Source organism: Topomyia yanbarensis, chromosome 2, assembly GCF_030247195.1.
Source record: "Topomyia yanbarensis strain Yona2022 chromosome 2, ASM3024719v1, whole genome shotgun sequence".
Classification (NCBI taxonomy): domain Eukaryota; kingdom Metazoa; phylum Arthropoda; class Insecta; order Diptera; family Culicidae; genus Topomyia; species Topomyia yanbarensis.
The window spans coordinates 604,945-619,781 of NC_080671.1; the positions used below are offsets into that span (position 1 = coordinate 604,945).

At 38.7% G+C, this 14,837-nt stretch overlaps 1 pseudogene; it reads left to right on the forward strand.

Moving 5' to 3' along the window:
* Positions 1-381: 381 nt before the first annotated feature.
* Positions 382-14,837, forward strand: part of LOC131686219 (ribosome biogenesis protein BOP1 homolog) — a 45,985-nt pseudogene continuing 31,529 nt past the window's right edge.

Genomic DNA, 14,837 nt, shown 5'->3' on the forward strand with positions numbered 1-14,837 from the left:
AATGCCCTGTTCCTTGTATGCCGGAGATTTGTGCCTAACTGTGAAAGTTGTTAAATTACGTGTTCAAAGTTGTGTTACAGCTATTATAAGTATTGCAACGTGCTTTCTCCTATCTATCACCAGTTCGTACGACAATATCAAGCGGATTTCATATAGTGTCACTTATGAATTTGGATGTTCAGTTGGCTCTATTTCTCAAAATGTTCAACCAATTTCAACCAAACTTTCTGCAAATCATCGTGCATTTATTCATGTTGCAAAAACTCTATTTATTATGTTCAGCTCAGACACAGAATCGATGGATAAGCTAGAACACATTTTTCGGGAAAACCCGTTACATATCACCATCGCACTATATGTACGCGAATAACCATCGTATCCATGTTTGCATGCAAGGTCCGTCTGCCGATTGCCGGAAGTCTGCTAGCCGATCGTAGCACTGGTAAGTTGATTTTACTGATGCCATTTAAAAATGACAGATATATTCCTTGCACAAATTGAAAGGTTAAAGTTCAGTTATCAGTACCTCAGGTATCTGGTCTCGGATTTACACTGAAATTTTGTAGAGTCATGTTTTTCCAACGTCTACCAGGCATTTGATAATATTGCAACATGATCATCGTCAATCGTATACACAAATGCTCTGATTTCATTTCGAACCATATTGATCAGTTTTTTTTTATTTAGATTCTCCAAGACGCATTGTAATTACTTTACACACAACCACTAACTAAATATCAATGGGCTTCTAAGACATTATCTAAGAAAACATTTGGCAATATAAATTTTTATTTTTATAACAAGGTTGAAAACCAAACATAGTGGATGAGTTCCATTTTAGCAACCTTCTCTGACCAAAGTAAAAAAAAATTCACTGCCGTCATGGTTGCTTTGAAAAAAATTATATGTTTGAGATTGAAAATATGAACCCGCAAACGTACATCCACATCAACTATAATTTGTAATAACAGCGTTCGGTATTCAAATTCTGATGGAAAGACTTCGATGATTCCGAGCAAACTAGGTAGCAACATGTGTGTTGAATGTTTTAAATCGGTAACTTTCGAGCTTTCTGATGCCGTAACATACGATTTACTGGAAATTGGAGACTGAAACGGAATAGCTCAAAATAGATCCGAAATTTTGTATAAAACCTGGAGAGCGGGAGTACAGGAACAACAGACACGTGACAACTGAGCGTATTCCTTAGCCGCAAGTTGGAATATTGGGAGACCCGAGTCTACCTGCATTTCACCTGGATGTTATGAAGGCACCAAGAAGTTGCCAGTTAGATTTTTCCATTTTATTTTAACCATATTGTTTTCAGGATGGGTGCGTATATATCAGTAATTCTTATTAGTATTAATATACATTCGTTTCGCGTTTTGTTATCTCCGTCGTCTATGAAAACTGTTTCGGCCTATTATGAAAATAAAAATGCTTGTAAGGACGACGAATTTGTATAGCAATACCGACAAAAATGTTCCCCAATTCGGGAATAAAGTGCCATGAATTCTGGAATAATCTTGTTTCTACGTTCGGGAACAGGACCGTTAACAGAAATTCATGTGTTTTATAAACGTGTTCAATTTTCCGTAACGCCTGCTTAATTTTTGGAGATATTTGATTTTTTCATGAACATTGATCACGGGTTCCGCTTAGTCAATGACAAATCGTTTTTACTGTCTGTGAGCTAGTTGATGAACATTTTTCATAAACCAAATGTTGATTAGTGAATTTATTCATAAATTTAAGAACATTGTTCACGGTTCGACGTGTACTGAGTAATGATTTATTACATCTTGATCATTATCAGGTTTTTGTTGTTGTGAATGAGGTAATAAATCTACTGTTTTAGTTTCACGAAATAATATTCATGGATCTCTTCAAGCCTCGTAAACTGATTCCTGATTCCGAGTATGTTAGTTACGATGAACCGTTCTTATTCGTAAAATAATTCACAAAATCAAAATACGTTCCCAATTTCATGATATAGTTCATGAAATGTGCAATTTTGTGCATGATATGCTTCATGCTTGTGAAATTTAGAAGATATCTAATCATTTGCACTTTCATGCAACTCTGCACCAGGTCTGGAAATTTTCACGTGAACAATTCCACAAAATTTTGGAATATGATAATTATAAGTATATAATAATTATAAATTGTGCATATAATATACAACGCAAAACGAATATTAAATTTGTGACTAAGCTCCTCAAATTATAAACGTGAATGGCATTATTATGCCCGAAAAATCAGATAGAAAACTCATCAACTAATATAACGACAATGAACATAGTAATTGCGAAATTAGTGACTAACCTTTTGACATCATGAACATCGTTCAATATTCAGCGCTTTTGGTCGAAACAGTGTTTCTTCAAATTATGAACTACACACCAAAAAAATCTGAATTTTATCGTTGACGTAATTCTAAACTTGCCACAATCTAACAAACCGTAATTGACGAACTGACGAAATATAACAGTATTCTGTTTAATTCTATATAAAAGATGTACTTTCCATGCGCAGTGCCATAAAATTACATCCTTAAACATTTTAAACAAACGCCATATGTGGAGTAAAATTATGTGTCTCGCAAAATTCAACGACATGTGAAATTAAAATCAAACATAAAACTATGCCATTTTTGATGTTCGTATATGTCATGGTCAAGAGACGTAAATTTACACGATTTTTTCTAGGTGTGTAGATTTGTAAGATAAAACTAAACATATTTGGCACACAACCGCAGTGATCTTACTAAACATTCGAGTGTAACACCATATGATATTTGGCGTGAACTAGTTTCAGGGCCGGTGTTAGGCTAAAAGCGTGGTGGGACTAGATAGATAGCATAACAATCTGAGAGCCTAGAGAAATTCTTCTAGAGAGAAGTTGCTGTTGAAATCTGCCTCCTGATTTTCATTCAGATTTTGGACAGTCTCCTCCTTTAAGCAAGTATGAGTTGACTGTGACTGAGAAACAGATTCAACGTAGCAGGCTAAGTTCTCTTAAATCTGCAAGGGATCCTTTATTGTTTGATTATTCACCTCTAATACGGGTTTGTGAATGTTCATTTTTTCGCATAATGCATTCACTTTACGCCACAACTCGCTTCCGGGTATTTGTGAATTGATTCCGGAGACAAAGGTATCCCAGGATGCCTTTTTTGCTTCATTTACAACTGTTCTGGATTCGTTTCGTGCTTGTTGAAATTCTTGCAAGGCTTGCTGTTTCATTGGATCATCGTTGTGTAGTCATTTCAATGCTCTAAGTTTTTTTGGCCTAAGCTTTCTTGCCGCTCGTACTTCTGTGGTCCACCAAGGAACGCTTTTAGTGCCAAGTTTTCCCGATGATTTTGGTATGATCACTCGTACGATTATCTGCGTCTACGTGCCACTGTAGTTTAGATACAATCTGTGGTGATGCGATGGGTAGATCGATAGCCGAGGTGGTTCCACTTCTTGGATCTGGACGTGTGTGTTTTCCAGTGTTGCGTATTATAAGGTTGTGTTGGGCTGTGAAGTCTTCAATTACAGCTCCTTTACCATCTTTTTTGCTACTACCCCAAAGTGAGCTGTGGGCATTAAAATCACCCATCAGGAAAATAGGGGGTGGTAACTCGGTCACTCGGTGTTTATTCTCAGAAACTTATGTGTTAATGATTTGTGGACAGCGAGTGCTACTCCATTCTGGGCGCAAGATGTTGGCCCCGGACGAATTGATCATTTGTACTCGCTTCTGTGGATTTTTTTCATTATGTCTGCTTGAGCGAGGCGCGTTTCTTGTACAGCGACGATACCTGGCTGAAATTCCGATGCCAAAAGTTGCAATTCCCCACAGCGTTCTCTGATACCATTCACGTTCCATTGAATAGCGATACAACGTTCTGACACGTTGTGTGGGTTGTTTGAAATTGCTGATCGATGTGATGATGTTCTTGAATTGGTTCCGCGGTGTGGTTTCTTTGCTGTAGTAGTGTTTATGTCCTGGGTTTGCGTACCACTATTATTCTCACCAGGAAGACCGGAGATTGGCTGAGGCAGTGGCGTATTGATAGCCTTGTCTGCTATCCCCGGTTCGACCTCTGCCTGTGAAGACAGTGGAAGAGCTACTTTCTTTGCTTCCCTTCCAAGATGAGTAAGCGGATCTGTGTCTTGCATTGTAGTAGGGGTAGTGTGGCTTAGACTTGCTGAATTATACGTGTTTATAATAGGTTGGTGAGAGCTTTACATATACGCCTAGTTGGTTACTCCTGTCATTTCTTGATCTTGCTCATAATCGGATACTCCAGATGAATCATACATGTGGTGTTGTGTGTCAGTTTCATAATTGCTGAATGTAATGTTTAATTCCTCGTTCTTTTGGATTTTGGGAAGTTTTGCTAATGGTTTGAAAAATGAGCGTTATTCGTTTAAATTCGTGGAATCTGAATTACGGGGGATGCCGGCTTGACTGCCACTACGTGTCTGTTGTCTAGTTAGAATACTATTTGGCTCAACAAAAGTCTTCCTCGATGAGTGTGCAGTATCACATGGTGTCTTCTGATCTGACTTGCTCTTTTTGCGACTCGTTTGGCTGTTGTGCACGTTGAGTGTAACGGCTAAACTGTTCCTGCAGTTTTTTCTGGATTTTCAGCACCTACTTCAAGGATTGTTGCCACCTGTGTCCGTAATTCTTGATTTTCTTGATGCAGTGTCTTGTTGGCTTGTTCTTTTTGAGTGAGGGGTGGTTATTTCATTGTTCGGCAATTGTGCATCGATCAGTCTTTGCTGCACTACATTGGCGTACGTGCCTTTTAATTCTGTGACTCGGTTTTGGTGCGCTTTTCTGGCTTCGGCAAATGTTAGACCTTCGTCTACCTTGATACGGATTATCTCTACCTCCATCTTGTAAACCGGACATGCACGATCAGCAAGTTAATGGCTTTGTTCGCAGTTCTTGCAGAACGTGGGTTTATTACATGCCTGAACGTTGTCGTTGGTTTCGATCAGTTCGTGTGTATCCGAGCAGTTTTCGCAAGTCATTTGGTTACTACACTTGAATTTGGTGTGGCCGTAGGAGAAACAACGGTAGCATAGTAGAGGCGAAGGGTAAAAAGGACGGGTCGGGACACGTAATAGACCGAATTTGATGTATTGTGGGGGGATAGTTCCATTGCATGTTAAAATGATAGTTCCAGTGTTAATCGTTTTCTTGTCAGGAGTACGACGAGTAATTCTTCGGATGTTTATCACATTTTGTTTTTGTAGGTACTGCTCAATATCTTTGGTATCAGTATAGACCATATCCCAGCATCTGACCACGCAACGGCATATATTGCGTGTAGGATGCTACTTTATTTCGACCGGTGTGTCGTCGATCAGGTTTTTCATTGTGAGTAGTTTATCGACCTGGCTTTGGCTGCGAACTTGCAAAGTGGATCTGGCTCCTCGTGCCTCTGATATTGCACCATCGATTAGCTCTCCTGCGGCTAATTCAATTAGGTTTTACATCAACCGACATAACCCTACAAAATGAGCCGGATGAACTTCGTTTGACAATACGCAGTGGTTTGTTTACATGGAAGTTACGTGAGTTCGAATGTAACAGATGAGCGCCCGTTGCACTCGCACTCACACAACTGACAAAGTAAATAAACCACCGAGAATTGTCAAACAGGAACTTCATTCATCATGAGTTCATTCGTGTCGTCACTAATGGTTTCCTTGGCAGCGGTTTATCCTCGGTTCGTTGCAGTAACAAAAACACTACATCACCGTGCATATTTTGTGTGTCCATAAACAATGGTATCGTACGTTGATTTTTGTTGACCTTATAATGTGCCTTTTCGTGCCCCTCAAGATCATGATCATTTTCCTTGTTGCTTTCAATATCCGGTGGCATAGCTTTCGTGGAGTTCGTCATACCAGTCAACAAAATACTCCTTCTGCTCCAAGCAGCGAGCAGGGTTTTTTTTATAATTATTAAATTTATTTAGGCCCAAATGCGGTAGCTCGACGAGGCCGATTGTTCGTTTTTTACAATAAAAAAAACAACTAAGTTACATTTTGACGTAGGACTACGGCTTTGTTTTCGATATGGGGGTGCACTTTGCAAATTCAACAAAAATGGTATGTAACGAAAAGTGGTCCAATTTTAAACGCTTATAATTCAGCCATCTTACGGTAAATTTTCATTTTTTGCGCATATCGCTCAGAAATACTTCTAAGAATAGATTCCAATAGATAAACCTAAAGATTTTTGATATAATGGCATTAAAATTTTAAATAATGTTCAACATAGTTAAAATGCCACACATTTGCACACAGAAGGCTGCGCTTCCCTAGTCTGGCACGACAGATTTATGTACCTAACGCGCAACGCTTCTATGAATGACGTCACCATCGACTATTTAAAGAGCAGATTTGGTCGGCAAGCTCAGTTAACTCTGGGACAGCAGGCAGAGCAGAGCACTGCGCTGCATGCTCCCTCAGCCAGTGTAGCAGAGACTAGCGTCGTGGTACTAGTTGTCTCTTTCGCACCACCCATCATCACCAGCGTTGACTCATTTTGCTTGGTGCGTATCTTCCATTCGTGTACGGACACGATGTACTGGCACAGCTTTTTGATTCAAGCACGGTACACCGTTCGCTTGTGTTTATTTTTTTTTACAATGGAGAAGACTGTTTACGTACTAACCCAGTACACGTGCTATTGGTAGGTGTCCAAGCTACCACACGGGGTGTACTAGGGGCGAGTCGGGCTCGAATGGTGACGCTGCCATTAATACCGACTAAACTCCATTGGGCTACGCCATCGTTCCCCCCAGGAATTACATCTCGATATTACTTCTGGGGGGAGGCGGATGTGTAGGTATATCCAAGTGTTGCGTGTATGATAGAAATCTGAGCTTTCGTTGCGCGAAGCGAAAGCTTTCGGTTTTTCTTTGCGTTGTCGTCTCCATGACAGGCTAAGGAGACAAAAACTTTCTTAGCAACAAATTCACGCGAATGGATAGAAGAAAGTGCAACGAAGGTTTATTATTTACGTTTCATCAATTTATTGATTCCACGAGATTCATTTCCACTCAACCTATCCCACTTTGGTTCTACCAATACATAGGTACTACAAAGCCTATTTATGAATGGATGCACTGTTACTCAAAAAATCGCTGCAAAAAATGCATCCAAGTCCATCCATAAAACTATTTTCGATTCTTGTATATGTTTTGCTTCGATTTATGATTAAGACCACTGCATTCGCTACATTTATGTGTACTTTAGGAAAATTACAATAACGACAAAATAAAACTATAAAGCTTGTCAAGAACTGTGACTGTATTGTCTAAAACATGATTTTTAAGCATCGGTCTGGTTGCTTACCGCACACAATAGAATTTTTTTTAAATTTTAAGGCAGTTCCAGATATTAGTTCGGTTTTCCATCACAGTTTTCTGTCTGCTTTCTTTAATCCGATTCGATCGCTCATTGTAAATAAAATGACCTGATGAGCAGGACGGTTTGATTCATGAAGTGAACTGTAGAAAGAAATGTTTGATTAATTATTAATCCAAATGTAATAAGAAATTAAATATTTCACGTGTTGCAGTCCTACGTCTGCAATTCGTACAACCCCATAGGGCTGTCCCTTGTAGTTTTTTGTCTCGTTCGGACGCAGTTTTCTGCTGCGTGTTGAGATCCTTTTTCTAGGGGGCGAAATGTTGCCAGTGTTGTCCACTGCAATTTGAGGTTCGATCCGTTTGTCTTCTTTCGCGTTGTCGTTCATGTCCATGTCCTCATCCGTACTTTCCTACTGCTCGCGGTCAGATGTTCCAGTTTGTGTCTTACTCTTATCGGTCGTTATTGTATGTTCCTATTTTTCGGCATTCGTTTCGTTGTTGTTGTTTCTGGTTGTGGGTGCTTGATCCGGAGATGTTGGTTTTGCAGCTGTTAGTGGTTTAGCGTAAGATGGTTCTGGGCTGATTTCAGTTGGATTGGTTAAGTTTTCCTTAACAGTTTCTACGCAAGGTTTTCCGAGGTGCAGCTTCTTCGTGCAGAACTGGCACGTAGGAATTTGCCCTGGGTACGTGACTAGTGATGTCTGTTGAATGAGAGCATCGTCCCTTCCTAACACTGTGAAGCTTAAGTAAGAGGGAATTGGCTTGGTCACACGCATTCTCACCAAAAAATTCCTCCATGTATCATGTGTAACGGAGTCTACTTCTCCGTATTTTTGCAAGGATTTTTTAATCACGCTGTCAGGGGTACGCGTAGCCAAATCATGGACACGAACTTCTACTGCGCCGTTTTCGATGTATACGGGAATGCTATATTTAACATTGCTGCATTCGGCGGTGTGCTGCATGTTGTTTCGCGAGGCGAATGACTCAGTTTGGTTAATGTTCTTGAACGAAATCAGCACGCAATGTTTGATATGATGCATTTGTAGGGTTTTCACTCATCCAGATTGAGTTCCATCTGTACTTTTAATTACTTTTCCACTTCCCAAATGGCTGGTCTTACGGGGCATTTCGAAAAATCAACAGCAACACAGTTCGGCCGTATCTGGGTTGCTTTTTGCTGGGCACCGTCACTCATCACTAAATCGCACAGTAGGTATAGGCTATTGTTACAGTCGGGTCTCCTACTACGCGGATTCCTACTACGCGGCTTCCTACTGCGCGGATTCCTACTGCGCGGATTCCTACTGCGCGGTACCCGCGTTGTAGGATACCCATAGCTTATGGGATTTCGACTAATTGGGGCTGTGGCCGATTATTTCGTCCGTGTCAACATGTAGCGCCATACTTTCTTTGGCAAAGTTGTTGTACTCACTTGGGCCTACAACTTAGTGTAATTGGGTATTCAATTAGTTGAGAACTATGCCGCCAGGGGTGCTATGAAAAAAGAGTAAATAAATCGAAATTCTCGTCGTAAATTCAACTATCATCAAATGGATTCAATGTCAAATATATCAAGACCCTGATTATTTTGAAAGGTGGTGTCGTCGGGGAATTTATGAAGAAAGTCCAGAGCTTCTGGATGGCAGAAAGTATAACTCGCAATTAGCCCACCAGGCGGCGCTAGTGCTAATGCAAATATTCAACACATGTTAAAATAATTCTATACCTCAACATCGTAATTAGATAGACTAGTACTGTCTTCAGCAAAGTTGCTCGAGAGGTCGAGGACTACCCAACGGTAACAGATTAGTTTGGAATATTCTCACTATGCGGCGCTAGTGAGCGTAGAAGCTTTCAACATATGGTAGATTATGATATATCTCAAAAGTCTAATAACTTGGAAAAATGGTGTTTTCGGCAAAGTTCTCGAGAAGGTCAAAGGCTACTAGATTATGGATAGATTAAACTGGAATAGACCCGCCAGGCGGCGCTAGTAAGCATTTTCTTTCAAATCATGTATCTCGAGATCATGATCATTTGGAAGGGTGGTGTCTTTGGCAATATTTATAGGCAGGTCGAGCTCTGTCCTACGGCGAACAAATTAGTTCAGAACTCGCCCACTAAATGGCGCTAATGAGAATGAAACTTTCTTAACATTATAGATATATTTCTAAAATCTGATAATTTAGGAAAACACTGCTTTTGATAAAGTTCTCCAGGGGACAAGTGCTGTTTGACAATGTATAGAAAAATATCAATTTTACCCGCTAGGTGACACTAGTGAGTACGCATTTTTCCTTTCAATTTCTGCATCTCAACATAAAGGCAGTTTAGAAGGGTGGTATCTTCAACAAAGTTGCTCGAGTCGTCGAGGATTACCCAACGGTGACAGATTAGTTTAGAATACTCTCACTATGCTGCGCTAGTGAGCGGTGATGTCTTTGGTTATATTCATCAGCAGGTCAAGTTCTGCCTTACGGTGAACAGATTAGTTTAGAACTCACCCATTGGGCGGCGCTAAGGAGGATGAAACTTTCAGAATATTATAGATCTTTTTTTAAAGTCTAGGTAATTACTAGGTTACGCGAGTAAGCACGCATTTTTTCATTTTCACCATTTCAATATTAAGGCAGTTTAGAAAGGTGGTGTCTTCAACAAAATTGTTTGATAGGTCAAGGACTACCCAATGGTGACGATTAGTTTGGTATACTCTCACTATGCGGTGTTAGTGGGCGTGGAAGCTTTCAGCATATGGTAGATTATAAATTATCTCAGAAATCTAATAAATTAGAAAGATGGTGTTTTTGGAAAAGTTTTTGAGGAAGAATAATGGTTACTCGATTATGAATAAATTATTTACTGTTCTGATTCTTGTTAATTTTATTTAAATTTCTGAAGTAGCCTCAAAACGAATAAGAGGATAAATTCATGCCATCACCAGACAGCTCTAGAACTATCGATAAATTTCACTGAAGAAAGCCTTTTTCTAAACTGTCATGATTTTGAGGTGCTAAAATACGTAAACAATTTTTTTTCTTTCTAATGCCACCTAGTAACTGAAATCCACGTTAATCTGATAACACCATTTTCATGAATTATCAAACTTTTGACTTAAATTACTACGTAGTAGATGTTGTATTCTCCCTAGCAATCAGTGAGTTCTGAACTAATCTGATCACAGTAAGATAAAACTCAACCTGTCGATGAATTTGACTCATCCCAATTATACTGATCCCGAGAAATAAAATTTGAAAAAAGCTTCCTCACTAGCGCCGCATAGGGGGTCCATTCCATTTCATTCTGTCTATAATCGAGCAGCGCTTGATTTCCTCAATAACTTTGCCGATAACACCATCTTTCTTTCACACTCTTGAGATGTATCATAATTTACCAGGTCTAAAAAGTTTCTGCGCTCACTAGCGCCGCATAGTGAGAGTATTCTAAACTAACCGTTGAGTAGTTCTCGACCTCTCAAGCAACTTTGTTGAGGATACCACCCTTCTAAACTGCCTTTATGTTGAGATGCAGAAATTGAAAGAAAAAATGCGTGCTCACTAGTGTCACCTAGCGGGTTGATCCAATATATTTTTTACATTGTCAAACAGCACTTGTCCCCCTGGAGAACTTTATCAAAAACAGTGTTTTCCTAAATTATCAGACTTTAGAAATATATCTATAATGTTAAGAAAGTTTCATTCTCATTAGTGCCATCTAGTGGGCGAGTTTTGAACTAATTTGTTCGCCGTAGGACAGAGCTCGACCTGCCTATAAATATTGCCAAAGACACCACCCTTCCAAATGATCATGATCTCGAGATACATGCTTTGAAAGAAAATGCTCACTAGCGCCGCCTGGCGGGTCCATTCCAGTTTAATCTATCCATAATCTAGTAGCCTTTGACCTTCTCGAGAACTTTGCCGAAAACACCATTTTTCCAAGTTATTAGACTTTTGAGATATATCATAATCTACCATATGTTGAAAGCTTCTACGCTCACTAGCGCCGCATAGTGAGAATATTCCAAACTAATCTGTTACCGTTGGGTAGTCCTCGACCTCTCGAGCAACTTTGCTGAAGACAGTACTAGTCTATCTAATCACGATGTTGAGGTATAGAATTATTTTAACATGTGTTGAATATTTGCATTAGCACTAGCGCCGCCTGGTGGGCTAATTGCGAGTTATACTTTCTGCCATCCAGAAGCTCTGGACTTTCTTCATAAATTCCCCGACGACACCATCTTTCAAAATAATCAGGGTCTTGATATATTTGACATTGAATCCATTTGATGATAGTTGAATTTACGACGAGAATTTCGATTTATTTACTCTTTTTTCATAGCACCCCTGGCGGCATAGTTCTCAACTAATTGAATACCCAATTACACTAAGTTGTAGGCCCAAGTGAGTACAACAACTTTGCCAAAGAAAGTATGGCGCTACATGTTGACACGGACGAAATAATCGGCCACAGCCCCAATTAGTCGAAATCCCATAAGCTATGGGTATCCTACAACGCGGATTCCTTTTTCACGCCCCTAGTTAATCGCGGAGACCCGACTGTATATGGACTGCTTGTGTGATAGGCACCGATTGATTTTTAGGTAGAGTTGACTGTTTCACTTGCGCGGGACGATTTTTTGCTTCTGCTCAGGGCGAGATATGAAGACAAACTGCGAGCAGGGTTTTAGTAGATGCTCAATAACCTAGGTTAAGATCGCAAATAGTTGATGGAAACGGATAAAATCAGATTCAATTGCACGTATTTTGCTTTGATCTCTGCTTTCTTGACTCACACACTATCGAATGATTGCTGGGTCAACTGTGGCACGACACTCAGTTCAGGTATACCGTAAACCGGGGTGACATTGATCACTTTTCGAAGTAATCATTACATATTTTTAGACGCAACGCATTTTTTTCGAGTTTAATATTTTTAAACCATGTACTGATGTATGGAGAACAAGATTGGATGGTTTTGCCTAAAATTGTCCGTTTACAGCTATTTTTTTCAAAAAGTTCTTTTTCGTGTTCCGGGGTGACTTTGATAACCTGCATGTTCACCCACATTAAGTTATTGATGTTAATGCTTCTCATTCAAATGTTTGTTTAAACTAAATCTGGAAATATATTCAATGTTAAATAGATGCTAATTAGTATTACACAAAGTATTTCAATGTTCTGTAAAATCCGAGTAACCAAAATTCGTATGATTTGTGTCCAACTAGAATAAAAGATTCTGAAAACTTTTAAAACTGCTAAAATTGTTTTGTTTCAGTGTTTTATCAATGTACAAACAGTTTCATCCATTTTAACACGTTGGAATATTGAACAATAAAAAAAAATGTTGCGAATTTTAGCTTAAAATAATTTGAAATTATTGCCAACTAGTTTCAAAAAAAATTATTTAAAATGAACAAACTCTTAAAACTAAATTTAGCATATCCCAATCTAAAGGAAAATAAAAACTTGCTTGTAATTTACTACTCTTGCTTAAATCTGAGATTTATTTGTTTTATAAAAACTAGACACTTTTCGAAGCTTCGTAAAAATCAGGTGAAGTCAAATTTCGGTTTTTTGTAGTTGTTGTACCCAAAAACCGAACAATATATTCAAAAAGTATAACAAATCAGTATTTTATAAGTTTAGAGTAAAAATCAGTTCAAATTAAAATGATTCGGTAGACTATTATGGTTTAATAAGCGATCTACAAAAAAAGTTTCGAGTGATCAAAGTCACCCCGATGATCAAAGTCACCCCGGTTTACGGTACTTTTCAAACTGCACGAATTCGAGTGCGCTTGTATTCGATGGCTAATCTCTATGAACCTACGAAAAGGTTTACGCTTTTTAGTTTGCCAAACTACACCGCAACTCGTCCAAAAAACGAGCAATTAAATGCCACACCAAAAAATAATGAAATTTAAACGACATGTAAATCAATACGAATGTAAACATACAGAGCTTGAATTAAAAATTTGATTGAAAATTAAGTTGAATTTGATGCAGTCAATGAAATGTCATTTATTTTACAGCAATATTGGATTAAAAATCCATTTATGTGCATTTGCATCCCATTTAATGAAACTGAAATCTTCAATCAACGTGTTAAATTATAATAAAATTCGTTGAAGAAAGCACGACAAGTTGTGTGTATTTGTAGTGGAACTTAATTGTACAATTATATTCATGCTCCAAATATATGCATGAAAATGAATTTAAAATCACAAAATATTTTTTTCTGTGCGAATTATTGACGAAATCGACCGCTTATTTCACAGTTGTACTTGTATTCGGCAACAACAGTATGCAATTTACGCGAAGAAATCCAAAAAAGCTAAAGCGAACGCGCGCGAGAGTAACTCAAGCTTGCTTCGACTCTCACCGAAAAGGAGTCTTTAAAACAAGCTCACTCTATGGGCTCCTATAACGTTCATCAAAATCTGGTTAAATCGGAAACTTTCGAACAAATTGAATCTTTTCATTTTGTTGCAGTTCCAGACCTACGTTTTTGCCCTTTGGTTCGTTCCAAAATTTACACAGCTTAGATCAAACTAAGAGGCACTAAGTAAGTAACAGATTCTGATGAGACAAAGTCGACGAATGCAAATTGATAAGTAACATTTATAGAATTTTCAGAGACGGATTCGCCAACAGTTCAACGGGTAGTATTTCGTTTTACGCCAAATCATTACACTGAAAATATGAATTCGTAAAAGTAATGAAATTTATCGGGCAAAACACGAGTTCATTCGTCGTTATCTGTAACGAAGTATTTTCGTGCATTTTAAATAGTAGGATTCGTTCATTTCATGAACAGAATGGCCGATTGGTGAACGAAAGTTTTCGTAAATTCTACATATTTAGTGTACATTGCAGGAATATTATCGTTGAAAACGAAATTATTTCTCGTGAATGAAACGAAATGATTCGTTTATTTTATTAGCGATTTCGGAAATTTTCGTATTTATTAGCATATTATTTTGACATTGCTCCGGTAGAATATGGAACAAGCTCGGTTATCCCGGAAGAGAGAAAAACTTTCGTCCGAGAGATTAACTGGAAGCGAAAGAGGTTCAGGAAATATTCCTGAAACCGGCGGACACGGATACGGTTACTAAATAGTCAGTCCGAGACCGTCATGATGATCAACAATTATATTATCTACTGATTCCCTGTGAAGCTTCAGCTAGTCCAGATCGATAACGGAGTAGCAGCCAGGGGTGGTCTCACAAGCTCATCCCTCTTTGGCACTCAGTATCGAACCACTCGGGTTTCCACGTATGTTATCGTGTGATAAAATCAAACTTTGGTGATTATTATACCAGAAAATAATATGCTCGGGTTATCTACCAGCCTCTTGATCGGCTACAAGATGGTATGAATCGGCAACCAAGTCTGCTTTGAAACAGATGGCGAAAATTTTACGAAAAAAGTTGTAGTGCCAAG